Source organism: Ricinus communis, chromosome 10 (assembly GCF_019578655.1).
Source record: "Ricinus communis isolate WT05 ecotype wild-type chromosome 10, ASM1957865v1, whole genome shotgun sequence".
Lineage (NCBI taxonomy): Eukaryota > Viridiplantae > Streptophyta > Magnoliopsida > Malpighiales > Euphorbiaceae > Ricinus > Ricinus communis.
In genome coordinates this window covers 2,881,293-2,889,830 of record NC_063265.1, presented here as the reverse complement: position 1 = coordinate 2,889,830, position 8,538 = coordinate 2,881,293, and positions in this window count along the sequence as shown.

Below are 8,538 nucleotides of genomic sequence, written 5' to 3'. Positions count from 1 at the left end.
TTCATAAGTAATGAACTTAAGATTTATATTTAATAGATCTGACACTAATAACAAATGCATATACATTTTATAACTAATGAACCTAAAGTTTATGTTTAATGAATCTGACATTAATAATAAATGAGTATACATTTTATAAATAATAAATAATATATTCATATGTTAAGAACAAATTTATAAGTAAAAACTAATAAATATACAATTTATACATAATAAATCTAAAATTTATATTTAATAAATTTAACATTAATAACAAATGAATATATATTTTATAAGTGATGAATCTATAGTTGATACTAATGCCATGTTTGGTTAAAATCTATTAAAAAATTTATTTTATAAGAGAAAAAAACACAAAAGAAAAAATAAAATATAAATGATAAAGTTGAAAGAAATAGTTTAATGTTATGAAATATATTGACAAACTAATCTGAAATTTATTTAAAATATTTATTTATCTTATTAAATTTAGTTTAATTATAACTAATACCTTGGCCCGAGTATTGAAAGGGAGATAATTTTTCGGTCGATGAATTTACAACTGACTTAGGCTCTAACCCATCTTGGGCGTGGCAAAGCATCTTTAAAGGAAGGGTGGTTGTAGAGAAGGTTTACGTTAGCAAATCGAACGGCTAATGCTGTCCATTGTAGTGATCCTTGGCTTCCAACAGAATATCCCTTTAAAGCTTCGAGGAACCCTTCTTCCCATCCCGAGATTCACTGGGTTCATCAGCTTATTGATTCAGAATTAAGTTTATGGCGTGAAGACTTGGTTCGGAGTTTGTTTCCTCCTTATGAGGCAGCAATTATTCTAGGTTTGCCTGTCAGTCTAACCCAAGCGAGAGACCGTTTGGTTTGGCACTTCACATCATCAGGTTCTTATGAGTTGCGTTCTGGCTATTATGTGGCAAAAGAGCTCCTTGCTAGTGCAGCCCCTTCTCAAGCAGCTGTCCCTCATGATGACACTCAGGCGAGGGTAAATCGGGATGCAATTTGGAAACTGCCGGCTCTTGGTAAGATAAGGATCTTTATGTGGAAAGTTATGTCCAATGGTCTGCCAATGGGTGAATTACTACAGAGAAGGGTGCCACAGGTCTATGCTTCTTGTGTTAGGTCCGGAGACAAGTCCATGGGTGCGCTGGAATTCCATTTTCGACAGCCTTTAAAATTATTTGGAATTCCATGGTTGCATAGCCGATTATCAAATTTAAGTAATACACTGCTATCTTTAGTAAAAAAAAAAAATTGAAATGAATAAACACTCTATAAATAATGAATATTGTTTGTGTATAAAATAAATAAATATATAAATAAATAAAAATTTATAGATTAAAAAATAACAGATTCATCGTCTACAAACTATAAATTTATCAAATTAAGATTCATTTAATATAATATACACATTAATATCTATAAAAAAATCATTTAGTCTTATTAAGTTATTTGTTCCCTATAATAAAACTTATTAGATGCTATTTTAATTTAAATAAAATATTAAAAAATATAAATTAATATATAAAAGGAGAGAATAATTATTAACAAGATTTTATATAAAAAAAAATAATATTTAATAATAAAATTACTTTTAAAATTTGATACTTAATAAAATTATTAATTTATAAGTATTAAATGTAAAAATCATATTCTGAACTTTATAATTAATTAATTTGTGACATTGACTATTTTATTATCCAAAAGGCTATATAAAAAAATTAGATATGATTAAAAAAATAATTAAATAAAATCCTGAAAAGAGTCACATGTAAGATGACTTAGATTCATAATTCTATGTGTAAATCTGAAAATCCATGATATAATTCACCAATATAATCAGTTTTTCACCCAAAAGCATATAGAATTAGAAAAATATGAGAATTAATCAGGATGTATGTATAATTTTTTTTAAAATTATTTGTTTAATTTAATTCTTACTATTAACATTGCATAATAGTTTTTAACTCAAAAGCACATAGAATTAGAAAAATATGAGATTTAATTAAGATGTATGTATAGTTTTTCCAAAAGTTATTTATCTAAATTTAACTTTTATGATTAATATTGTATGATAGTTTTTAAGGATTAATATTTTTTCGTGTTTAAATTGAATATGATAGATCTATTTGTATAATCTTGACTATATATTTAAAATTATTTATTTTTTTAAAATTTTAAACTTAAATTTTTAATAAAATTTCAACCGTTCAATTTCAAATTAAAGACATAAATTACAAACATGATTTATTATGTTCAATTTAGACACGAGAGAATATCAATTCAGTTTCTATATATCATAAAATTTATTTTCAAAAACTTTAGAAACTAAATGAATTGTAATATATAAAAGATTAATCACAATTTTATTGAATTTATAATACTACTTATAAGAAAAAGAAGAAAAAAGAAAAAAAAAAAGGAAAAAGAAAAAGAGGAAAGACTATGATGATTCATTCTTTCACTTCTACTTTCCCTAAAATATTTGAAAGGTCAATAGAAATAGTGTAGGGAGTGAGTGAGGTGGAGGGAAGTCTTTTCCTTTAGTACTTATTAGAAAAAGGCCCAGAGCTAGAAATTGGGGCTCTATGATTGAATTTGACAAAAAGCATGCAAAAATGCAAGTGGGAAGTGTGCATAATATTAGAGTGACCCCTCCCCCAGTCTCTTCATTCATAAATAAATTACCCAAAAGGCTCAAAGAAAATTAAGAAATGAAATGAAGAGAAGGAGTAGGACCCAACATAGAAAGATCCCACATTGACCCTTATGCTCTACAATTCTCATCATGCTTCTCCCCACTATCTAGGTATATTCTTGCTTCAACAAGGACCTTCTTCCTGATTTGCATGTCGGCCACGTGTCTTGTCTTGTTGCCGTTGGTTCTCCTGTTCCTAGATCATCCCTTTTGATGGGATTGGTCTGCCTCTCTTTGTTGGTTGTTTTGGAGGCCAAACACAGACAAGTATTCTCTCCTAAGTCAATTTTTGTTGGGTACAATTTCATGCGTCTGCCTTTCCTTCTTTCTTTTCCTTCCTTCCTTAATATGTGTGTGTGGGTGTTGTGGTCTCACGTGTGTCCATCTCTTGTTATTGTATTCTTGCTTTTGGGGTCGAATTTCAAAGATTAGGGAAGATTTTGGGTCCATGTTTGATTTAATGGCATTAATTACATTACAGAGAGAGGAGAAAGAAGGGTCGCCCATAAATTAATTCCCTTCATTCTCATTCACTTGAAGGGGATGTTTTAACTGTTTTAGATGCCTTCTTTATTCTTTCCAATAGATGTGTATCTAGCAAGCAGTATTTTTCTAAGAATTGATTTCTAGTAATTAAGAACTTTTAAAATTGAATAAAACTTCTTAAAGCCAATTACATTCCATACGTGTACTTATTTTTAATGGACTATACATATAAATTAATATTTATAGTTAATAAATCACTGTTCAATGTATCATATGGATTCAAGAAGTTATTACTGAATACGAAACAAATTCATATCTAAAAATCAAAATATATCAGATATGTAAGAAACAAAATCATTAATAGATGCCATTATTTGTCTTCATCCCATGAAAATTGTCTAAAATCTGACATATACCTTTGAAACCCACCCTATCTCTTTGCTATGACAAGAGACATTTTACTGATGATGCTGAGGAGGAAGATTATCATAACTAATTGCAGCATGATAATCATAATCATAGATATCCCCATTATTACTAATGAGATTTTTGTGAGGCCAAGAAACCCTTCTGGCATTGATCAAACTAATTGAGATATGCTTCTTGCTGTCCAATACTCATTACTACTAATATGATCAGAAATATTACAACTAATATGTTCTACACTAGATTTGTGTACTCAGCAAGTTATTTTATCTCTACTTACTCAATTGAACCTTAAGAATTTGAAAAGAGAAAAGCGAGTGATCAATTAGAGCAAATTTGTTTGTCATTCAGATTAACATTTATACTTTCTTTATAATCTATACTCTAATGGTATGAAGAAGAACAATAACAAATCAGCAATGGCTTTTTCCATAGCTAAAAACAATATTCCATCTATGCAATACAAATCTTTATTTAATAAACATGAAAAAAAGATTTTCACTCTTAAATTATTTTTCGCTAATTTTGAAAATTTATTTAAGGAGTTTCTATCAATATTTTAAATAACATGTTGCTCAAAAAAAATATTTTAAATAACATAAAATTAATGTCTTCCATTGGCAATCTATCGTAAATTCTATAATAAAACAAAATAATTTATTAGTAATTTTGTCAATTATACTTTTTTGAATTTTGCATAAAATAAAACCATATGCTGAAAATTTAAAAGTAGTAATAAAAACCATTTTTTTTAACAAATTGGACTAGACCGGCTGGTTCAACTAGAAATCGATGGTCAGTTTGGTCCGATTTGGTCAAAAAATCGAATTTGCGATTGAACCAGTTTGGATTTAGATTGAAATGGCTAAACCAGACAAAATTGATTCAACTGGTTTGTTTAATATATATTTGTAAAAAGTTATTAAAATATAAAGAAAAAATAAGAATTATTTCACCAAAAATTAAACTAACTTATGTTTAAAATTTTATTAGATATTTAAAAGGAAAATAATAGTTTTTTTTTTAATTTAGTGTTTATATTTTATTCTTTTACAATTTATATATTTTATATTTATTATTTTAATTAGAATATAATTCTATTAATATGTATTTAGTTAAATATATTATTTAATTATTTAACTTTGATGTTTGGTCTTTATTAGAGATTGTTAAAAACTGATAATTTACTATATCAATTCGTTGTAATTATCATTGTAAATTATAATCAATGTTCATTAGACCAATTAAATTGGTTTTACCAGTAAATAACACCTTGACCAGTTGGTTCTCCGGTCCGATTTTTAAAACACTTATAATAATAATAATAATAATAATAATAATAATAATAATAATAAGGATAAAATATTATGACCCCCATGAGATTTATTGAAATATATGACTGGAGCCCATATTGGATAATATTATGACATCTGTATTATTTAATTATGTTAACAATTAAGCTATTCTGTTAAAAATGAAGAGCACATTTTGTTAGTCAATAGAATCAATGCGTTGGATAATTTAAAAATATCTAAATTATCTTTAAAATTAATTTAAGAATTTAATATGACTATACCTTCCCATCTCCATCCCACATGATTTATCTTTTCTTCCTCTTTTATTCTTCTTTGAATATGCCTATTAATTATGAATTTTTATTTACTAATATGCAAATCTTCTTATTCATCTTTATTTTTTTTTCGTGATTTTATTTCCTTGCTACATTTGTTTTTTCCTCATCTCAGTTAGGATTCAAATTAGTTAGGCTTTTGTTTTTCTGTTGGTTTAAATCGTTTAATAATATAGATAATAGAAGAAAATATCAACATCAAATGCAGACAATAATACCATTGAAGGAAAGTACAAGAATGTGAATTTGTGGATGTGGTAAAAGCTTGGGAGTTTGAATTTCTGAATATGATCTTAATAAGAATCACCTATATTATTATTATAAGCAAGACGTATATGGTTGTTGGATTAGCTCGTGTATACCTATAATACTTGTCACTGCAACCACAACAAGGAATAGAGCAAAAGCTTTTAAAATTGCAACATAGGTGTGAAACATAGGGGTTTGTATGGTGTAATTGATGAGCTGAATGAGAGGTTGGCAGAAGTGAATTCAGAGTTAGTAGATATTAAGGTAGAAAATAGGAAGTTAAATGAAAAGGTAAATATACTTGAATTGAATTTGTATATTGATGAGTCCAAATTATTCATAGTTTAAGATTTTTAGTACTTATTTAGTATGATTCCATGTTTAATTTGATAATTTCATAATAATTAGCTCACTGGGACTGAATTATCAAGTTTCAAGCAATTATGAATAAACATGAAGTTTCATGGTCAAAATAGTAAAGAAGAGAAGTTTAAGGACCAAAAGTGCAATATTCCAGTCCATATCGCCCCACATAGTGAAAATCCTATGAGTGGCAAGGAGGATAACCTATTTCAAGTTTGTTGCTCGCGCACATGCCATTTGCCCTAGCGGGGATTGTCAGGAGATCTTTAATCCTTTTTCAACATTTGTTTTGGATATTTTCATAATTTTAGACATGTAATTCAGATTTTTAAGTGTTATACAATATAAAGGAAAGTTAGAAGAGGAAAGAAGGATATACATGACATAACATATACATCTCCTAATTAATCTTAGTTGCATTTTCCCTTAAGCAAAACATTATTCATTTGATGTGCATATTCTCTTGAAGATTGAAGATTTTTTAGTGTGTGAAGATTAAAGATCATCAAATTACAATCTTTGAGGATTTCCAATTCTATAGAAAGTTTTTTTTTTTTTTTCCATTTCCCTACGTTTATGTGTAACTCTTTAATTATCTTTATCGTAGATTTAAAGATGTTAGGTTAAATGTTTTTTAGGTAAATAGTTAGCTATTCTATTTTGGATGAACATTGTTCGATCTTTTTGATAAATAAATGAATTCTATTTCAATATTTCTTATTAATTTTTGTTATTTATTGTGTGTCTAATAATATTGATAATCAAAATGAAAATAGTTAGGGTTATATAATTAAAAACGTCATTTATATTTTAGCCCAATATTAATTGGACTCTAATTGTATCATTAGGTTGAGTAATTAGAAAAAAAGAACATCACCACTTCATCTATTTTAACAAGAAAAATATAAAATAGACAGTAAAACTAAATATCGTTCATCACATATAATTTTTACATCATCAACTGCATTATTTACTTTTACTTCGTTACTTTAGTTAATTCAAAATATTTAATTATATCAAATCTTAAATTAGAGTATTTAGATTTATATTTTTAATATTATTAAATTTGATAATTAATTAATATAAAACATTTGCTATGTTCGGTTCTTGAAGATTGACCTCGGGAGGTGCTTAGCCTATATTACTATTCGGTTCTTGTACTTCCGAGTATTAATTTAAATCAATTGTGTATAATGAAGCTAATATTAGATTTTAATTTCATTTTAATAGTTGTTGTCTTTTACTTCATTACTTTAGATGGAGAGAGAAAATAATAGTTTAGAGTTAAGGTTAGGTATTATAAGAAATATTTATTATAAATAGCATAATCGTGTTTGTATTAGTAACTAACAATAGTTTCTAATAAAAGAGTCAATTAGTGTATTTAAATAAATATAAATGGGAGTCAAAATATATTACTAAATCTAATGGGATCAAGTCATATTTTTCATTAAATCTCAGAGGATCACAATATTTTACGTTGTTTTCATCCAAATTTAGCATTATGCAAGGTTAGTAATTTGTTCAGATCTATTGAAAAGACCCATTTAAATTTTTATCCAGATTTTGAGACCTAAGAATTTTCGGTCATTACTAGATTTCTGATTCATTAATAAATTATCGGCACATTGGCCAAGAGTTGGTTAATAATTCTCGGAAAATATTAGCATATGATATACAAGGATGCAAGAAGATGGAAGTTCAATTACAAAGTCTTTTGAAAGTTCTTGTGAAGTGGAGAGAAAGTAATATAGGTAGAAGAAAAGAAGGAAGTGATGTAGATGTTGAAGTATATCCTGGAAGAATAAAATATGTTTTTGTAATGTGAAAAGAAAGTTAAGAAAATGAAGTAGAATGTAAAAGGCACATCTACTCTAAATGTGCAAAATATAGAGGTCATCACCATGTATTCATAAGGCGTGGAGTTAATTAAGGAACAAATTAATAATTAAAAATATGTTATAAGTACTTTTCAAGCCATAGATATCTGTAAATAGGCTACGACCTCCGGGTGAGTAGAACCCAACCGATCAAATTCAAAAATAAAAACAAGCCGAGAGTCTATAAACTTTATCCTTAGAATAGAATATCAATCGTTAGCCTAGCAATTATTAGTCTTTAATTTTTCAATACATTTAAGCTTTCAATATACCTCAACAATCAATTACATTATTGTAAGTCTCTTATTTTGCATCAATTTCTCGAGTTTTCCGATTGTTTCATTGTTACATTTATTACTTTCACTTTATAAACTTACATTTTACATTGTTACTGTGATTTTATTCCTAGCTTAATTTCTTAAGCTCACTTTAAATTTTTAGTTTATTAATTGCATGTTCACAGCTCATTTTTAATTCCAGAACTCAACTTTGAGTTCATTAATTAGCTCTTCATATAGGTTTAGAAAAATACATCATATTAGTTAAGACAGGTCCCTGCAATTTTTTTAGATTAGAAGTCAGACCATTTTCCATAGTCAAACTCTATTCATTGCATTTCATTTAAGGTAATTCACCTCCGAAATGCTTGGTAATTGAACACATGAGAAAAAGCTAAAAAAGTGCAGTTTTAAGTTTAATAATAGTTGTGACATAATTTATAATATGATTCTTTATATTTCTAAACTTTTAAACATTTAAAATTTTTTTGGTTTTTTTTTAATAGTTTTTGATAAATGTTTCCATTCAATAGATCC